A 22,238-nucleotide genomic window follows, 5' to 3' on the forward strand; every position below is an offset into this window, starting at 1 on the left:
GGTGAAAAGATGAAAATGTGTTATGATGCATAAATTACTCCATTAAATCTGCTAGCAGGATGTACTAAAACAGAGAGGGATGGTTTGAACCGTGTTCTCTAAATGGTACACAGTTATAACCTCATTACATGTTCTGGGTTTACAGATTCTCACATAAATAAAGTATTAGGAATTGGATGCACAATTTATGCCACTGCAGAAACGCCAACAGAGAAGGGACAGAGACCTCTGGATAAAGGTTTTAGTCACTGCAGCAATACCCTGCACATACTGTGTGAGTAGAAAGGAAACTATTTTATTTATGCTATTTATAGTCCACTTTTCTCATTGAGACTCATAGTGGATTACAAAGTGCAAGTCAGGGCAATCAATAAAATCAAGGATAAGTAACACAATAGGATTAAGATTTCAGAAATCTGAAAACTAAACAAAACTATTAAATATGGCAGGGGTGGGCAAATTGCGGCCCGCGGGCCACATGCGGCCCACTACAGAGTTTTTTGTGGCCCACCAAGACAGTCAGAAAAATCCACCTTGAACTGAGATTTCCTTCATTTCCTTCATTCCTACATTTGTCTCATTAAACTGATTCTAAAATTAAATGTGCTTGCAGCTATAGATGATATGAAATTAGCAGAATAAATAAATTGAATAAAACTACCACTATTATATTTAATATATATTTATTGATTTTTATGATACAATTTATACCTTTTCTGAAATGCAAAGTTAACTAATGAATGCAATAATTTTAAAAGGTGCGGCCCTCCGCTAACCTCCGCTCCCACAAAGTGGCCCCCGAGCCAAAACAATTGCCCACTCCTGAAATATGGTATGTTATTTTCTGGGCAAGACAGAGTTGGAAGAAAGTGGGTGTTTTTTTGCAGCTGGCCAGGAAACAAGGTCCTCTGATAGAGCACTCTGAGCAGTGGTCATTGATCCAAAAGTGAGTGGACAACATACTTTTCATTTTGATGAGTATACAGCCACACTGAGTTCTAATGGAGAAGCTCTGGCCAACTGCTTCCCATTCTTGAGAGGCTGCTAACCGACTTCCTCTCTTAGGTATGTAAGGTAGTCTCATGATGTGTTGTCAAGGTGCCGCCCAATAAAACATTTGCTATTTTCACTGAATAATGATTTCAACTATATAAAACACATGCAAAATGTACAACAGAGTGTAGGAGGATGTGCAGTAATACGCTGCCTCTTTCTTTGACATAATATAGGAAAAGTGCTAGAGGTTATGCTTTGAGCAACAAACGGAACAAAGGGTGAGTGAGAAAATCTTGGCGAATACAGTAAAGCAACACCAACGCAAAACAAACTCAGAGAGGGCACGGGAAGTAGTGAAGAAATAATACTATGTTGTGCCTGACGCTAGTTCAGTTAATGTCTGTGGATAAACATAACTCCACTTATTCCACTCTGACATGTACCTAGCAAATACTGACCCTTTCCCATAGTGACATCATCCAAAATTATAGCATGATATTTAGTTATTTACGATATTTCTAGGTATACCTACCTGCAAACAGAGTGAGGAACACCATAAACAGATTTTTACTTCATTAATCTCAGCAAAAAAAATTGGTAGCAAGGAAACTGCATGATCACAATATACCAGCTCTGAAACAATGGGATTTTGAAACATGGCGAATTGCTAGAATGTCAAGTTTTACTAAACATGCAAAATCATTGCTAAAAATGAACAGCCATTTTCAGAAACCTTTTATTGACTTTAATATCTGTAAGTAGGGTTACCAGTCCCTGGTGGTAGTGGGAGATCCCCTGCCCCCACCATCTGCCCCCCACTCACCTGGCTGGTGGGGAGCAGGGGGAAGGTGCAAGAACAGGCATTTTGGGCACACTCCTGGGGCATTTTGGGCACGCTCCCAGATCGGTCCACTGCGAAGCATGTGTGCGCTCCTATACTTGCACGATGATGCAGAGAAGTGACATCATTGTGCAGGTGTGAGAGACACAGAGAAAATAAGTACCGGGTACCCACCATCCCAGTGGGAGGGTAAGGGACCTGGCAACCCCATCTGTAAGTGTCACCCTAATGTTAATACTTATGACTTTGTTAATAGTAAATTGCTTTTGTTTAAAATGTTTTAAAGAGATATTTAGTATTACAAAAAAAAATTAAAGTATCTTTTTCAATCCTGTGTCCTAATAATGTTGCTTGGAAAGAGAAATTATCTAATAAGAAGGACTTTTCCTTTCCATTTCTCCCCAAATTTTTCATTATTTATTTATTAAAATGTTTATATATTGCCTTTTTCACATAGTTTATGAAATAAATATATGCAGCAAATTTTTAAAAAGCTGAACAGTATGAAAGAACAAATGCTGGAAGTCTAAGTAATAAATTAAAACAGTTGACTAAATTGTTTTCACTTGAAAGCTCTTTTAAGCAAGGCCCCATTATGCAGCTTATGAAAGGCAGCAAGGGATGCTGCCAGCCAGATTTCCTTCATTAACCCATTCCATAGGTCTGGAGTAATCACAGAGGAGAACATCTTAGAATGGTGTTCCACAACTAGACCTCAAACGCCTGCTGGGGTAAGAGCTCTAGATCAGGGGCACCATATTCCACCTTCTGGCCACCCTGCTTCCCTCATCCTCAGCTCCTAAGGAAAGGTCATTTGAAACACCTATATCAACTGTCTTGCCTGTACACTTACGCTTTTGTTTGAGGGGGAGGGCTTAGAGCAAGGGCAGGCTTTAGGGTTGCCATCTCCAAGTTGGGAAATTCCTGGAGATTTGGTGGGTGAAACCTGGAGATGGCAGGGTTTGAGGAGGGAAAGGACCTCAGCATGGTATAATTCCATAGAATCGACCCACCAAAGCAGCCATTTTCTCTAGGTGAACAGCACTTTGTGGCCTGGAGATCAGTTGTAATTCTGGGAGATCTCCAGCCACCACCTGGAGGCTGGCAACTCTAGCACACTGCGATCATCTTACAAATGTTTAAACAGACGTTTGCATATTCTACAGCTCCTCCTTCTCTTTCCCCGGAAGTCTAGGCGCCCTTTCCAGCCCATATCCCAGTGTCCCTGGCAACTGATGTAATTGTGGTTGGTTTCCAGGGGGATGGCTGAACTGGGCAACTGGGTCACTAAGCTGGCCAGCCCTCCCTGCTGTGCATCATCTTCAGCAGCAGAGGGTGCAAGGTTGGCTAGTCCAAAGCCCAGAGGGAACCATCCATGTGTGTGCTGCTACTCTGCTATCCTGACTGCTCATTCTGGGGATTCCCCTGGTGCCAGGTAAGGATGGGGCTGAGGCCCCTGGCAAGGCCACTATGAGGATAAAACACTGCTATGGACTTAAGCGAGGTATAAATGTAACAGATCAACTTCCCACTTTCAGCAGAATCTTTCAATTGAGAGGAAACATCCCATCTTTTTAAACATCAGAAGAAAAATTCACCTTGGGGGACACAGTCCTAATGGCAGATTCTGCCCTAATCAGTTCACCTTCCTCTTCAAAAGATCCTGTTGCATTTGTCATTCAGGCAGAAAATGTAGCCATGCACTGGTGTCATTCATCGGCCAGAGGAAACATAATGCAAGTGAATGGGGAAAATATAGGGAAAGAAAGAATAATATGAATGAACCCTGGGAAGAAAGAAGGTAAGTAAACAGCCCTGGGCAAGAAGGAATATACCTCTTCGATCTCCACACTGTATCCTTTAAACAATAAGGAAACAATGTAAACTATATGGAGCTATAAGGGGTGATCATATGGTTCTAGGTCCTAAACTATCCGGTGTATGGATATCTATTGTACTTACAGCTGGCGTGGACAGCAGCATCGTTATTTGTCTCAAACAGCAGTAAGAGGCTGTGACATCCCAGAAATACCCTAAGATATGGGTGTAGTGTAGAGAGTGAGAAAGAGGGAGTAAATGGTCTTCTTTGCCCTGTTCCTCTTCCTGTGTGACATTTTGTTCAACCATATTATTCAGTTCAAATTCTGGGTTGCATTTTCCCCCTTTAATTTTGACAGCAAGAATATTAACGCCACTGGTATTAAAGCCTTGGTGTTACAGTCTCTGTCAAAAAGTGTATGAGGCCTATGTCACAGTTCTAATCACCCCTGACAGATTCTAACAGCACTGATAGTTAGTTGCTTAGCATATACGAGTAGACATTGCATACATACTTTTGTAGACAGGGAGAGAAAAGAAATAAAAGATGTATTGGCATAAACTGCTGAAGCCCTTACCCATTCTGAGAGATTTTTATATCAGTTTCTCCGGCAAGACTCCATTTTAATGGTTTATTCTTCATTAAATCTCTGATTCTTTGACAGAACAGACAGAAAAACTTACTGACAGAAAAACAACAGGCATGCCAAAAAAAGAAGAAACAACCTTGAAATGTCCTGGATTAAAACAACATTGTCAGCAGTATTTTAAGTCATTTCAGATTTCCTTGCAGGTGCCAAATACTTTTATAGAGCTCCTTTACTTTTTAAGCATGTGTATAAAGTAATTTGGGACTTCCAGTTAATAATAGCTTCTGTATTGCTTTAACAGCTATGAGGCTTCAGGCTGTCAAGAAAACACCGACTTCCTTTAAAATAAACCTTTGGAAATAAATAAAAGTGAACATAATTTTGACCAGGTGACACCCAGGTTCTATTTATAAGGATGAAAGGGTAGATTCAAAGTTAACAATGATTTCTCACATCAACAGTATATCTGTGCAACTAGGTGTTGATAAAAGACAGACGGCGTGGTGACTTAAAGTTGCTAATGTAAAGCATGCAATATGTAGCGTAGGAGTTGAAAAGAGTACATCTGGGCCAGATCAAAATGCCAAGATAAAATGTATGGATCACGAAGTCGGAAGATAAATTGCTACTTTTTTTTTGTCTCTTTCTAGGGTTACATATACAAACTCCTTAGTGGGCTTTTTTTGTTCTTTGTCAAACCTTACAGTCTCAAAAGACATATTGCTTTAAAATTGGGACTATTCGTCTATGCTAAGTGAGCATTATTCTATGTTGCCACTCAAAGGGACACCAAAGACATGTGAAAACACACAACTGTGTCAATATAGAAAAAGGATTGCGGTCAATGTCTACCTCTAGGTCTGAGCTGAACCAATTTTGTGTGAAAATATAATATAGTTTTTATGAAAGGACCTGCATGTGTCAGTGGAGGAATTGTAATATAGATTTTTCAGTCAGGAGACTGCTTGCTTAATCTACAAGCAAGATGTGGAATGGCCTCTTGTTTGTCTAAGGTATGATTATAGTGGTATAGCCTGTGCATTCTTAGCTGGTTATATTGAAAGTAATGAGCTGAAACGGTCAAGGCAATTATTTTTGATGGAACAAGACTGCCTGATTCTCTTCTCAGGTTAGGCTCCAAAAAGCTATTGTTCACACCATTCTGGAACAAAGGAACATGAGAGTATAATGATACTCGTGACCATTTTTGAATGCCATCCCTGTATTCCTTCTGGGGGGGGGGGGACAGGGTAGGACACAATTTAGCCTAATTCATTAATTGGATCAAATGGTGAGATGAACTCTCCTAGCAGGTACCTCTCTCTTATGCAAAGGTATCATTATGAATCTTCCAGTATTGTCAAATGCACAGTAGCCTGCTATTCACTCACAAATGGCCTGGTGGGGAGTTCCCAACATGATACACTGATAAATCACAGAAGTGCCAATTAAAATGAAACACTTATTGTGTCAATCAGGTAGCAGGAATAGAGTACAGTCTTTTTTACATTGCTTTTAAATAGGTGGAAAAAGTACAATCAATTCCTTATACTCTGAGCTTCTTTTTCATTCCTGGTATCGTAGAAGGGACTGCAAGTGGGAATACAATAGAAGTTTGTCTGTCGGTATTTTCATTTCATGCTTTCAAATCCCATTGACTTCAATAGTGGGTTAAAGCACTTGCATTTCTGGTATGATTGCCAGGCTTTATTCCTAAGCCAACTTTGTTTTCTTTCTTACATTTTTAAAAATATACGTAAAGGAAGACATTCACTGAAACTTGTGGTACATATAAATACAAGCATGTGAGCGATTAATTCCAAACAGAGCTGCCTCCATCTTTCCCTAGGGACTTAATGTGAGTGTACCTATGTCTGATTTTCTTAAAAATAAATCTAAAATTATATTTGAAATGGCTGAGTGTTTGCATTCTACGATGAAAAATAAAGATGGGACTGCATTGACAGCTATGTCCTCATGTGCCCTTTCAGTCCCCAGACCTCTTTGTATTTCTGCATAGTGAACACAACCCTTCATCTTAAGGCTCCTGTTCATACTAGAGTATGCAAGGAGAAAGAAGCAGGTCACATGGCATTTAAAAAAACTTGCGCTCCGTACCTCTGGCTTATCTCATGGTTTTCTGGTGCTTTCAATGTTTTTCTCCCAATCCAGCTCCAGGTTGGAGAAAAGAAACAATTTAAGCACTGATATAAGACATGGTATAGGGCAGAGTATAGCTCTCCTGAAATGCAGGATCCAGTTCTATTTTTAAAAGAGAGCCTTTTGCCTTGCTTGCTATGTATGTGAATTAGGGTTTCCAGCCCCTCATCTTGAAAGTGGAGGATGGGAGAATTATGGAGGGCATGCCCGAGGAAGTTACCTTGTGCATGCAGTGTGCACCTGCTCTGGGGTACTTCCTCCTCACGTTGGGAATGATGTCATTCCCTGCACGATATGGGAGCGATGGGTTATGCGTGGGGCTGATTTGACAAAAATCAATCCCAAACACTAGAATGAGGGCTGATTTTTATCAAGTCAGCCCCTCGCACAACCCGATGCTTCTGTGCTGTGCCAGGAATGACACCATTCCCAGTGCGACAAGGAAGTGCTTCAGAGCATGTTAGAATGTGCTGTGGGGTTTCTAAGCCCGTTTCTTCACCTTTTCCCCCTGCTGGCCAGGTGAGAGGCAACAGGGGTGGAGGCTGGCAGTGGGGAATTCCCCACCCCCACCAGGGGACTGGTAACCTTAATGTGAATGTGAAGACTTGCCTGTCCTTTTTATAGCACGGGCTTCATAGCAGCTGGGAGGAGTGTGAATGCTTTGTGCTTTTACATGAGATTACAGACATTGCGTGTCTCAAGCCTCAATCAGCAGTCCTCTCTCACATACAGTTATTATATAGTCCCTCTTCCTCGTCATGATTTCTTACATTTTGTTTGGTTTTTTGTGTGTGTGTGTTGGCAGGCTGGTGGGCTACTTTTCACTGAAGAGGAGCAAAACTTAGGCCTCACTCACTTTCCCCCTTTATTTGTTCAGCGTTGCCTAACAGCTAGGTTGTGAAATAGGCTTGCCTACTCAGGGTAGAAAAATTCCTGGAGATTTGGGGGGAAGACTGGGAAAGGCAGAGTGTGATGCCATAGAGTCCACCTCCAAACAGCCATTTTCTCCAGATGAACTGATCTCTGTGTTCTGGAGATATCATAATTCTGGGAGAACTCCCCTCTGCCCCCTCCCCCTGGAGGTCGGCAACCCTAAAACGAAACAATTTCCTCCATTCCTTGCAGAAGATGTTGGCTGGCTGCTGTTACCAACCTATTGTGGGAGTGGGATTAGCCCTAACCTCTGTACCTCTATTCCCCACCCATCTGCCTGTATATGCAGGCAAAGCCTTTGCTTTTGCATCCCACAAAGCAGGTGGGCAAATAAGCATTGCCTGCCTAATGCAGGCAATGATAGAAGACAATGATAGAAAGAACAAATTAAACTCCTTGGGGAGGGAATTCCATAATTTTGGTGCCATGGCTGAGAAGGTCCCATTTTCAGGTTGCCACTTGCCTAACCTCTGATAGTGGAGGCACCTGAAGCAGGTCCTGTAAAGATAACTATAGTGGTTGGGTAGATTCATATTGACTGTACTAACATACACGGTGTAATCTGCCTTGAGTCTCAGTGAGAAAAGCAGACTATAAATAAAGTAAAGAATAAATAAATATGGATGTAGGTTGTCCTTGATGTACGCTGGCCGCAAGTCATATAGGGCTTTAAGGGTCAATACCAGCCTCTTTATTTTTACCTGGAAGCAAATACATAGAATAAGACTGAAGTGACATGGTCTTTACAACCCTTTCCAGTCATCGTTCTGTAACTAGTTTTCGTACAGTGTTCAAGGACAGCCTCACATACAGTGCATTGAAGTAATATAATCTAGGTGTTACTTATTTGTTGTATGTCATCATTCCCTTTCCTGTGGAGTTCTTTTGAGTGCCCCCAGCTAAGGTATAGACTACCAGCCTCCTTTTGGTCCAATTCCCTGAGGTAACCACTGCGGTGCTGCTTGTAAAGAAGCTTATTGCTTCCACCAGAAAGCACGACGAGTTTTTATTTGCCTGGCAGCTGTGCTTGGGTCATCCAGCTGACCATCAGGGGCAGGATGGTCCCAAATGCCACACTAGAAAAATGGACAGCAAGTAATTCTTGCCATTCACTGTGGAAGTCATCTATCAGTGGCTGTGATGCAGTATTCTTCTCTCTGGAATGCTTCTTTGTTCTTAAATGTTCCCTAGTTTTTAATTTTGGGCTAGTAACTTGATATGGATGTGTAGTCATGTAGTAAAGCACTTAAGCATGTGCTTAGTTTTGAGGCTATGCTGCACCCTCCCCGCCCTCCACTGCAAAATAACTGATGAGTCCACTTTCTTGGAAGCACAATCCCATTTCAGGATTCTGAAGTATGATGTTTGAATGGTGAGTATAAAGACAATATTGGTACTGAGAGTATAAAGACAATATTGAGCATATCCTAATGCTCAATATGCTGAAAAGGGAAAGTAGTGTCACAAAGCCTGTTAAAAGATGAGTGTTATAATACAGTCTGATCCAAACGGAAGCAAAATACTTAATTCCTATAGTAGCATAAATGATGACAATCTGCAAACTAATGAATGAGGTTTGCATCAGCAGAGTACAAGTGGGCCAGCCATGAAAGTGACTCGTATTTTCAGAAAGGAGGTATGCCCAGTATTTCTCATTAAAAGCAGAAATAACACTGCAAACATTCAAAGATATTTTTCCAAGGCAGTCTGCGTTATAAGGTACTAAAAGAAACCCTTTGTTCAACAGTGACTTTGTTCAATAGTAACACTCTCTGGCCTTTTATCTGATGATATAGGTATTTTTCAGGGAGATAATACCTCTAACACTTCTTGTGCCCTCAGCTTTCTTTTGTTTCTCTACTTACTTCTTTTGATTTGCTCCCATTTTTATGTTTTATCCAATTAAAGTCCCTTTGTAACTGTTTTAGGTCAAAATCAGTAGCATGGGGGTGGGGGGGGGGGAGGACTGTGGTTACCAGCACTGGGTCCCTTACTTTTAAGACAGATTCTAGGGACTTGCAAGGGTAAGATGGAATCCTCATTAAAAGCAGTGGTTTTTAAAGGCTTTCTTCCCCTTTACCCTTTGGAAGATGCTTTCAGTTGGACCCCTAAGAAACACTTCTGCTGACAGACCTTATAACTGAACGTAGAGGTCCCCACTCCCACATAATGAAATCAACATTTTCCTCCTTCCGTTCTTCATATAAATGCCACTGAGATCCAAAAGCTACTGCAAATGTATGCACTTCCTGTTCCTTTCATTTGTGTAGAAAAATTTCTCAGCCAATGGTTTCCTTCAACATTTAACATCAAGAATCCAAACAATTGGATAACAGAAAAAAATCACAGAGACAGATAGGATTTATTAGAGGACTGGGGACATTTGGTGATATAGGAGAATAACAACTGTGGACATATTCTCCCAATAATTTAGATCTGCAAAAATACTGCATGTTAAAAATTCTAGAGAAAGATGAGCAAAATTTAACATTTGATCTTGATCCTCTTTTCAATCTGCTTTAGTTCTATTGTTTGAATGTCTAATCCAATCAGAGATTGATGAGAATTCAGAAATGGTTTTCAAAGGATAATTGGCCGGATAAACGTGCTCATCCCACTAGCCTATAAATGAAATATGTTATCATGGAGTGGACAGATCATGTGGATCCATCTTTAGTGGAGATTGAGCAGAATGAGAAGAAACCAGAAATAACAATGACACCAGAATCTAATTATTCTCCATGCACATCACATTTTGATGTGATAGATAGACGAGGTAACAACCAAAGCTGAGCCACGTGCACAATTTAGCCATGTACTTAAGAACCACAGCACACATAGCTTGATTTTTATGCATTGATCACACACACATTAGCAGGAGCAACTGGGCAGAACAAAGTGATGCCTTAACTGCAAATGTGTTTGCTTTTACACCTCGCTGTTAATATTACAAGAAATCAAGCAGCTAAATCCCGGCACTCCATATTGAAAATACCCCTTAATGTTATTTTAATGAAGATCCTTGTATGAGTAAATTATTTCAGAGTCACTGAGCAGTTATTATCTTCTTCAGTTTTTAGTGATCCCCCACAGGGTAAATGTTCTCTTATATTATGTTTCATCCCAGCATTTTTGCAATGCTGTTGTGGGGCTTTTATAGTTACAAATGATCTTCATTGAGCTGAACAATAAGAGATTAGCTGAGTAAAGCAGCAAGACTTGGGCTTGGGCACTAGTTGTAGCCACCCATAGGGAGCCTTTTAATTTATTACATATCTGAGACATGTTTGTATGTTTATGAGCTTTGGCTTAAAACAATAAAACCAGCACCAGCACTTTGCTGTTTTACTCCACATTTCTTGGCTGCTGTTGACTGTTTTTGGTTTTCATCTTTAGGCATTTAGTGCTCTAAACAAATATGTAGTTAGTGCCATGGATTATTCTGATATGTGATGTCACCTCGTAGTGTATGTACAAAGGACTCAATTTTCAGATTGATCATTCTCATGTCAGTGTTATATTGGCCACTAGTATGTGTTCATTTTACAGTCTGAGTAACTAAGAATAAGAGAGCAATCCCTCAGCAGGTCTACTCAGAATACTACTCAGGTCTATTAAATGGGACTGACTCCCAGGAAAGTGTTCATAGGATTTTAGGATAAATGACTTAATCAACATCATCTCGTCATTATTACTTTAGTACATAATGCTTTAATATTTTTATATTTTGGTTCATGCTAACCTGTGGTATAAGTGTCTGTCCTATATCAAGCTACTGGATGCATATTTCATCTTCATTGGGAAATGGCAGGAGCAACAGGATAAAAGGAATAGCTATAAAATAATGTATTCTATATAAGATAAAATGAAGATGTTATACTGACAATGACTTGAGGATCAAAGTGGATTATTCTTGAATATTTTTAAGGTATGGTGATAGATCATATGTTCTTCCCCGTACAGTAACAGGATAGTGCTTTTTGTAGGAAAGTGGGATATACATTTTGAACATCACAATGGTCATTTCTATTAAAATTGATACATTTTTAGTAGCAGAGTTACCCAATCAGAAGCTTTCCCCCCAACATGTAGTAATTAATCCTCAGGCAATCAAGTTGTATAAAGATAAAACTTACAGTTTATTGAGGTAACTTCCATTCACAGCAGTATCTTGGGAGTAGAAAGAAAGAGTACACAGTGAAATTCTAAAAGAGTTACTCCAGTCTAAGTCCATTGAAGTGATGGGCTTAGACTGGAGCACTTCTGCTTAGGATTGCATTGCTAATGTACAGGGTCACTTTCCCTGTGACCATGGCCATCTAGGCTGGATGTGGGTGTGTGGATGAGGTCTTCATGGCAGGAGCTCTGAAAAATACATTCTTCCCCTTTGGAAGGCAAGAAGGAAGAATCTCTCCAAAACAGAGAGAGAGGTGGAGTCAGGATGGAGGCATTCCTACAATAGACAAATAAAAGCAGATTACTTATCAAGAGAATAGCACATTCACAAAGAGAGACATGCAGCACCCACCAATGTCCAAGGCATGTTGAGTCTCCTGTTCCATCACCTTCAGGACACCAAATAAACTATTTCCAGGACCCAAATAGTGAAACTCCATATTCATATGTTGAAACTCTGTCCTCTTCCCTAATGTGATATATCCTCTAAATAGGTATTAGCTGGAAAAAAGGACAGTTTAGTTTTGCAAGGAGTCATCATAGGCCTGGGATACAGAATACTACAACAGTGTTTTTAATGTGCACCCACTGGCTTTATTTCTTCATCCACACTAAGACTGTCCTTTTCTTACAATAAAGGCCCATGCATGTTTGCCAAGAGAAGATAGATACTTATTTGATAGATCCACTACTTTTAGTGAGGGAAAAAATGCTGAAATACTCTTCAGCAAGCACAGCAGAACCTGCCTCATACCAATACGCATGCATCTCCTAGATGCTAACATTGCATGACATTTTTATTTTGTATCCTTCTAGCAGTTACATTGCCTTTAAAATGTACTGCAGAATGAACAAACAAAAAAACCCAGCCCTGTTCTGCTGAATGCTATTTTCCCTGAAGCCAGTTTTGATTAAGTAAGCACATAATCACTGTGAGTAAGCAAAGTTTTGTAGAAGTCTCCTCGGAATCTCCATGAACCATTCCTTCACACAGTGATCTATTCCAGTCAGTCAGTCAATCAGTAACATTACAGACAGCTTGATGTATACATGGACTCTACTTACAAGCAGGTAACAAAAGTTTGGGGTGTCCCACTTTGTGACACGCTAGCAAGTTAAAACAACTGCTAACCAGATTTCATTTTCCTCTGTTGTATAAGTAATTTCTTTTGGAGTATGTGAAAAAGGGAAAGAAGCTTTGGTGTGTGAATATGTGAAGGCTGATTAACTCCTATCGACACTGGTGATCTCACCAATTTACTTCTTGCTACAGACTAATGAGGAGTTCATGTGATGTGCCACAGCCTATGATGATGGTAATGAGGACTAATCTAATTATATGCCCCCAATTGACTTTGTATCATACTATCTCAAAAGCAGCCATCTAAAGACACAGTGTTGGAAAGCTGTGTGTTTTCATCACTCTGAAAGCTTCAGCTACAAATACACTCAGGCCAATCTTGCTTTGGAGTGAATGGCAGAGGTTTAATACTAATTTCAGCATGAAGCAATGAGTTAAGAACATAGATTTTCTCTACTCTGAGACAAGCTTAGTTTAATATTGTTTTTGAAAGTGTTCTATCAATTAGGCATATATTTCCAAAAGGCATTCTAATTATAAAAATCTATGTTTCAGTTATTCCAGTCAACCATGCCTAAATGAACCTACTTTAAGTCTGATTTCACTAGCTGGATTAATTTCAGACACTCTGGCTCCTTTCTTTGGTTTCCTTTATTGATTTCTGGAAAAAAAGAGAGAGAATGATATTTGATTAGAATGAAAGTGTATACCCCAGCCAATTTTGATATTTCATTTGCAAGTAGTTTCGTGTAATGCCCTGCTCCTTTGATCTAATAATGAAAATGTGTCAGTATATTCTCATTACAAACACAAAGTAAAGCAATCCAAGGCTCTTGGGGACAGCTGGACTGGAATGCATGAATTTAAAATGGTTAAACTATGCTCCTGGTAGCTGGAAAGCAGTACACTCTCTATGCCTTCAAACCCTAAATGTACTAATAATTTCAAAGCAAGAGAAACAATTAATTGATAATCTAATGTTAAAAGGGCTTTTTGTGCTTTTTTGTGTTCTTCAAATTCCAAGTCAATGGCTATAAAGAATACTATAGTTGTTTTTCCAGTAAAATGGTAGCCTGTCAATCATTTTCCACTACTATTCTTTTCCTGTTTCACATGGTCATTACATTTGAAGACCTATATGTTTATGTATGGATACATACTATAAGAAACAGAGAACAGGTGTTTCCTGTGGTACATCACACATGTTTTAAAGATGTATTTTGGAGCTTACAAAATGAAACCAGAATTCTGCTCCTTACCAAAAAACAAAACCTGAAGTTTGCAATAGCAGAAAGGTTGCAGTGACAGGAAGGGCTTATTAGACTCCAGCTCCAAATGTCTGTTTAATTAACTAGAAACAATGTTTCTGAATAAATGCAATATAATTTCCTGTTGAGCATTATGATAATTGTAGTTTTATTCTGAACAAAGAAAGCTAAACATCATTCCTGGCCATCATGTCCTACCAGGGAGCATGGGAAAGCTTTAAAAAATTGAAGTGAGTCAGGGTATATATTATCTATTGTCTGAAAATAACAGATCAACAATCATTGATCTGACCTTGAACTTTCTATGATATGGTTCTTTTTGAACACTTAAAAGATCCAGTTCTTGAGAGTTATTAGAAATAGTTATATTCCATTTGGTAGCAGAGTTACCCAATCAGAAGTGTTATCCCCAACATGCAGTAATTAATATTTCAGGCGATCAAACAGTAGAGAAGATAGAATTTAGAGATTATTGAGGTAGATTCCATTCACAGCAATACCTTGATGTAGAAAGAAGGAATCCTAGTCTAAAGCATTACTTTTCCTAAACCAAGGCCGACTAGCTCAGCTTCAAGGCTGCATGTGGATATGTAGATGAGGCCTTCATGCTAGGAGCTCTGAAAAATGCATCCTTCCTTGAGGCTATGAGTCAAGAAAAAGAATTTCCCAAAAGAAACAGAGGGGAAGAATCAGGAGGCATTCTCTCCTTAGACAAAGAGAGTAGCTTACCTATCAAAGAGAAGAGCAAGATAACAGCAACAGCAGCAACAACAACAACATTCAATTTATATACCACCCTTCAGGACAACTTAACACCCAGTCAGAGCAGTTTACAAAGTATGTTATTATTATCCTCACGACAAAACAGGGAGCTCCTAGAAGCTGTGACTGACCCAAGATCACCCAACTGGCTTCAAGTGGAGGAGTGGGGAATCAAACCCAGTTCTCCAAATTAGAGTCCCACGCTGTTAATCACTACACCAAACTGGCTGTCCAGGTTCAATAGCACTTTAAAGACCAACTAGAGTTTAGGAGTGTACATAATGGAAAAAAGGGCCAAAAATATAAACAGAACTTGATGGTTCAGCTCATTAAAGTAGTTTCTGGGACACTGAACCAAATCCAGGAAACTAAATTGTAATTAGTCCCTCTCACCAAAAAGTTTGTGTATTTCCTCTTGATTTGTACCTTCCAGCAGCAGGCAGGCACTGGGCTCACCTTACAGGGCAACAGCTTGTTTTCTTGAACATCACCTATCAGATTCCAAGGCAAGAGAGACCTTACATTGTTAATTAACATAGCAGGCAGAAAGGGGAAATGAGATCAATGTATATGAGAGCATCTCCCCACCCCCCACCCTGTAGCTATCCAGGAAATGGCATTCTCTGCCTCCCTGCCAATTGAGTCCTTGCAAGGGGAGATCCTTCCTCTCCCCTTCTATCGGCTTTGGAAACATTTGGGAGACTTCAATCATAGGGTGCAATTTGAAAGACACTTCCCCAAGAGTAAGTACTATTGAATAACATGAGACTTACATCTGAGTAGACCTGTTTAGGATTGCTCCCATAGTCTTCAAATGAGTCAAATGGCAAATGTGTATCTACTCCCCCTTTTCAAAAACAATCCTGCAGGTCCCCACAGCAAAAGGAAAACTTGTCAGGAAAGCATAGATCTGTTTAGGTAGGGGTGGGGATTCAGCCAATCATTCTGTCTGCCTGCGCTCGAGTGATGGAGAAGATTGGCAGTGAGAATGCCCCCTCAGAACTGAAACTGAAAGAGAGACTTTCTTGTGCACCCCCTTACTAGATTTCCAAGGTATGAGCTTTTGAGAGTCAAAGTTCCTTTCATCAGATATATGAGGAAAAGAACTTTGACTCTCAAAAGCTCATACCTTGGTAATCTAGTTGGACTTTAAGGTGCTATTAGACCCAGATCTCACTCTTTGACAGCAGACCAACATGGTTACCCACTTGAAACTTATCAAGGCAGTAACACATACACAGAGATAGGCACGCAGCACTCTCCAATGTCCAAGGCATGGTGAGTTGCCTATTGTAACAAAATTAACAGTCACCATCCATCATGGCCAGCTCACCAATCAACCCCCTGTGCTTCAACCCACCTCTAGCATTCTTGGTCATGAACATAATTTCTCTTGTCCCAGATTGAGTCTGTGTTGGGGCTGCCAACCTCCAAGTATGGCCTGGAGGACTCTCAGAGTTACAATCTCCAGACTTTAGAAATCAGTTCCGCTAGAAGAAATGGCAGCTTCAGAGAATAGACTCTAGTATGCCATAGATTCAATGTGAAATCGCTCTCCAAATTGTTCCTCCCACAGGCACTCCCCCAAAGTTCCAAGAATTTACCTGACCAGAGTTGGTAACCCTAGTCTTGGCTCTTCAGACTGCAGTGATCTCCAGCCTTGCTAGTTATTCTCTTTTCCTGTTTGCCGCCTGTGCCAGCCCACTGCTTCTTCCTTCTGGATCCTTTTATATTCACCCTCCACTCCACTAAAAAGTTCCAGCTTTCCTGAGCTTACTCCTTAGGGAACTTCTACATCAGAAGATGCTTTTGCTCCATATGGACCTAGTGCTGGCTATCATTCCTTCTGTCTGCTCATATTATCTTTACAGGCATGCCTTGTCCTTTCCTCTGCAGCTGTGCCATGGTCTCCTTTAGAGCTACAGCCCAGTCCTCCTTTCTCCCCCAGGATTAGGGGGCTCAGGGTTATGATAAAAGGTGAGAAAGTTGCACTCTTTGGGCAAATCTCACCTGTATCCAAATATGATGGATAAGGATGACGCCAGCTCCACCTCTCTTGAGAAACCAGCCAATGATAGGAGGTGGGATGCTGGGTCAATGAGAATTGAAGTCCATTGGAGAGAGTGAGAGGGGAAGAAGGGGGAGAGAAGGCTTTTGTTGCTGCTGAGAGGAGGCAGCAGAGAGATAGCTGGCAGTTAAACCTGTTCTGTTACATTGAAACATTCCATAATTAACTTCAGTATGTTTTTGAGTTTAAAACCATTCGCTCCTATGTTCCATCTATTAAATAAAGTTTAATTTTGTTTTGTTTTAACCGTAACTGGCTTGGAATTGTTGCCTGAGGGGGGTGGGAATCACACAGAGAGATCTCAGATGCTACACGGGCCTCATATTACATGAGCCTAGTGAAGTAAATGGTGGCAGCATATATCAGAAAAATAACCTCCAAGTTCCCTTTCCCCAGTAGCCCTGGGCAGTAACTGGGTTTGGAGGGGTAAACACAGGGAATGGGTTGCTTGTCTGGCAGACCCTCCAGAAGAGGAGAGAGGGAACCCTGTGAGGATTTGGGTCAGGGGCGGGCTCTCTGCCTACTAAAGTGGAGTTAGACGGGTACTGTGATAATTCCATCAGCACAACATGTTTAAAGCTTTGAACGTTTTATTTGAACAAAAGCAGGACCTTCCCTGGCCTCTGCTAGTAGAGAACAAACAGCCCACAACATAAAGGGAAAATGAAACCAAACTACTACACAGGCTTTTTGGCCTTAAGGGATCAGGGGGAAAATACTAAACAGTTCAATAAGGGAAAACAGTTCAATAAGGGAACATCACCCAATTCACAACTTGCCACAATATAACACTCCTCTTCCTTTAAAACTCAATCTAAAATGTTAATCTATCTGGTTTTCTTCATAATCTCCAAGACCTCCTGGGGCCAGTCATCTCAGAGTTCGTCTGTGGCAGTTCTTGACCTCTATCACCTGGGGGGGGGGGGGCTGATCCTCAGTCACTTCTGATGTTTGAGGCTCTTCTGCAACTGCTGGTGATTGTTGAAAATTCCCTGTAGTGGATTTGTCCCCTTCCTCTGCTATGTCTGAGACCTCCCCACCGCCCCTCAATGTTGGCCCATCCTGCATTGCTACTACCATCCCCTGGTGTTCTTGATGCTGTGATGACATCCTGAGGATCTGATCCAGGTGTCTTTTAATTATCTGTCCTGAAGCCAGCCCTACTTGAAAGGACACTGGCCCTGTTTACCCCCTTATTACCCCTGACTCCCATTGGCTCTCCCAAAAGCCAATAGCCAGACATGGTCCCCCAGCTGAAAAGCACAGGGAAGAGGTCGAGGGGGCCATCCATGATGCACAGCTGCTTGGCCCTGACACACTTTAATGCCTACTGTTGGTCACAAAAAATATAAATGTGAGCGAAGGGACGGACCAAATATAAGCTCTGCTGGGAAGAAGACCCCAGTTGTGGTGTGGGGAGTTACTCGGTACCACAAGAGGAATCTGGCTAGCTGAGTTTCTAAAGGTACCTGTCCCATGCGTTGCAATCCCAGTTTCACTGACTGCACTACCCCTTCTGCCAATCCGTTAGAAGAGGGATGATAGGGGGCAGTGCGGATGTGCCGATACTATTGTATCCCATAAACTCCCTGAATGTGGCCCCTATGAAAGTCGGGGCATTGTCAGTTACTACGATTTTCGATAAGCCAAAAGTGGCAAATATCTTTCTCAGCTGTACCACTGTGGCCTCAGCCATGATGGAAGACATTACTCGTACCTCCAACCATTTAGTATGGGCATCCACCACCACCAGCAGCATTTTGCCCCTAATCGGGCCCACAAAGTCAACATGCAGTCTAGCCCAAGGTTGAGCTGGCCATTCCCAAGGATGGATCGGTGCAGCTGGTGGGGCCGGACAACTGTCCTGACAATGAGCACAGAATCCCACCACATGCTCAATGTCCGAATCCAGGCCAGGCCACCAAACCAACGCACAGGCCACTCCTTCCATCCTGGAAATACCAGAGTGTGTGTCATGAAGTTGGTTCAAAACTTGCCCTCTCAGTTTACGGGGGAAACCCACCCTGCTCCCCCACATGAAGCATCCAGCATGAAATCCTAGTTCCAATAGTCTTTGAAAAAATGGCTGCAAGGTCTCCTCCTGGATGTGGGTAGGCCATCCATGCTGTACCCAATCTGCAATAGGTGCTAACTGCATATCTCTACAGGTTTCACTGCTGATGCGCTCTGCCATCACAGACATGCCACTGAGCAAATCTACAAGCAGGATCATATCTCCTAGATCCAGTACTGTGCTGGGAAATCAGGTAAGGGAAGCCTACTACATGCATCAGCATTAGAATGTAGTCCATCCTGCCAAAATTTAATCTCATACTGGTAGCCCAATAATGTTAGAGCCCACCGCTGCATCCTGCTGGAGGCCATTGCAGGGATTGGTTTGTATTCACCCAAAAGTGTAATGGTTTATGGTCTGTAAAGATGGTGAACGCCCAGGCATGCAAATAATGGTGGAACTTTTTTACTCCAAAAACAACTCCAAAAGCCTCTTGTCGAGCTGAGAATAATTTTTTTCTTCTGGAGACATGGTGCGGGATACAAATCCAATTGGTCTCTCTGTGCCATCTGGGTATACATGTGACAAAACTACCCCCACCCTATACTGGGAGGCATCACAAGCCAACATGATGGGTAATCTAGGATCAAAATGTGTTAGAACTCTGGAGGATTGTAGCAAAGTCTTTGAAGTTTGAAACGCTATGTCTTGAGCCCTCACCCACTTCCATGGAACATTCTTCTTTAACAACTCAAGCAAAGGGGCCAGTACTGTGGGCAAGTTGGGCAAAAATCTATGATAATAGTTTAAAAGGCCCCAAAATGCTTTCAGCTTTGAAACAAATGTCAGTTTGGAGGCCTCTGCAATGGCCCACACTTTATCTCTGACTGGGTGGAGGCCATAAAAGAACACTTACTTCTACATAGTTTACGTCCCACTTTCCTGAGTCTTTGCAATACTATGTGCAGCATATCTAAATGGGCTTCCTGATCTACCCTAGAGATCAAAATATCATCCAAATAAACCAAAACATTGGGAATTCCTTGTATTCCTTCCATGGCCCTTTGAAAAATCCCAGGAGCAGAGGACACACCAAAGGGAATTCGAGTGTACCTAAATAACCCTCGATGAGTATTGATTGTTAGCAGTTCTTTGGACTCATCATCAAGAAGTAGCTGCTGATAAGCATGACTGAGATCAAGCTTGGAAAACAGTCCCCCAGCCAAGGATGCAAATAAATCTTCAATGCAAGGTGGTGGATAGGGATCCAGCCTAGCAACCTTGTTGACAGTGACTTTATAATCCCCACAAATTCTCACAGATCCATCTGCCTTAACCACTGGCACAATTGGGGTGGCCCAGTGAGAAAACTGGACAGGTTCCAGGATACCTTCCTTCTGAAGACGCTGGAGTTCCATGTCCACTTTATTACACAAAGCATATGGCACAGAGCGGGGCCTGAAAAAACGAGGCTGTTAGTTTGGGTCCACATGAATCTTTGCTGTCATCCCAGTCAGGGTTCCCAGTTCTGGAGTAAAAATCTCTTTAGGCTGCTCCAATATGTCATCCAATGAATGTGACCGAAACGAAAAAATATTCTGCCAATCCAGTTTCAGTTCCCAAAGCCAATTCCATCCCATCAAGGTTAAGCCTCTTCCTTGCACTACCCACAAAAACAAATTCTTATGCTGCCCCTTGTACATCACTGGCAGAAGCACCTTGCCAGTCAGTGGAATAGCCTCTCCAGTATATGTTTGGAGCCTCACTCTGGCTGGTTGTAAAGGTGGTGTGGTGGCTGGCACCCATAAGCTAGCAAAGGCATCCTGCCTGATAATGGAGAATGCTGCCCCAGTGTCCACGTCTATGTCCAGAGTACGACCTGCAATGGTTATTTGGACCCATATTGGTGATGAGCGACCAGCTCCCAAGGTATACACAGCATAAATTCCATTGTTGTCTTCCTCACCTTCCTCCTAGCATAGTTCCACAAGGTTGGCAGTCCTCTGTTGAAAGTTCTGCTGCCTTGGTAGGCTATGGGGCCACAGCTGACTTGTGCAGCAACGTGCTAAAGGCCCTCTACAATGGCAGTGCCAGCAAATTGTGTCCCAAAACTGACAATGGTCAGGGTTATGTAAGGCACCACAATGAAAACAGTGCTCTGTAGTGTTTAGGGTAGAAACTTCCTGTTGCTGGCCCCTAGCTGGGAAGTGAAGCCGTGATTTTGGTGAAATCCTAGAGCCGCATGCAGCCACTCGATGCAGGCCGGCTGTATTTTCTTTTGCATTCTTCTGGGAAACTCCTGATTTTGGTGGGCTGCCATTTCCATGGCCAAAGCAATGTCCACTGCTGCCTTAAAATCAAGGCCTTTTTTCTCTAAGAGGCGTAGTTGTATTGCCTGATCACGTACTCCTGCCACAAGACAATCATGTTGCATTTGATCAAGGGCATCTCCAAACTCACAGAATTCTGCCAGAAGACGCAATTCTGCCACAAAGTCAGCAATAGTTTCCAGGATTCTGTTGGTGGCTATGGAACCTAAGGGACTGTACCACTGGTGAAGGCTGTGAGCTTACATGCTGCTGTACCAAACTGCATGATTCTTTTAAAGTTTTCTCACCTGGCTTTTGTGGTGCCAGCAACTTCCTCAGCGGGGAATAGGTTTTTTGGCCACAAACAGTCAAAAAGATACATTGCTGCTGGACTGCATCTTCAGTCTTATTTGCCAGAAAATAGTGTTCCAGCCTCTCCACATACTCAGATCAGTCACTGACTCCATCAAACTCCGGCATCACACCATACATTGCCATGGTCACTGCAGCTTTATCCTTGTTGCCAGTGTGATAATCAGCACACCATGTTTAAAGTTTTGAAAGTTTTATTTGAACAAAAGCAGAGCCTTCCCTGGCCTCTGCTAGTAGAGAACAAACAGCTCACAACATGAAGGAAAATCAAAAAGAGTCCAGCAGCACCTTTAAGACTAACCAATTATATTGTAGCATAAGCTTTCGAGAATCACAGTTCTCTTCGTCAGATGCATGGAGGGCAGAAAGAAACTGGTCAAATATAGAGGAGGAGAGGGGAGGGGAGGAGGAAAGGAGGGATGTAAACAACTCCTTTGATAAGGAGATGCAAACAGCTCCTTTTGATGTGGGGATCAGTTTGCTTGTGTAAAGGTTCAAAGGAGTTTGCCGTGTTAGTCTGTAGTAGCATTCATATGTAAATAACCATTTACATATGAATTCATATGTAAATTTGACTCTGTCAAGCTGGGACTGAATAGGGACTATGAATGGTTATCTCATTATCACAGGTAACTGATTTCATTTACACAGGCGGGGTCAGGGAGAGTCCAGTGGCACCTGACGTGGGCTTTCGAGGACCACAGTTCTCTTTGTCAGATGCATCTGGCGGGGAGGGCTGTGGTTATCGAAGGCTTGTGCTGCAGTGGAATTGTATAGTCTTGGTGGTGCTGCTGGACTCTTTTCGATTTTGCTACTACAGACTAACACGGCAAACTCCTTTGAACCTTTA

Source organism: Eublepharis macularius, chromosome 8 (genome assembly GCF_028583425.1).
Source record: "Eublepharis macularius isolate TG4126 chromosome 8, MPM_Emac_v1.0, whole genome shotgun sequence".
NCBI classification, from domain to species: domain Eukaryota; kingdom Metazoa; phylum Chordata; class Lepidosauria; order Squamata; family Eublepharidae; genus Eublepharis; species Eublepharis macularius.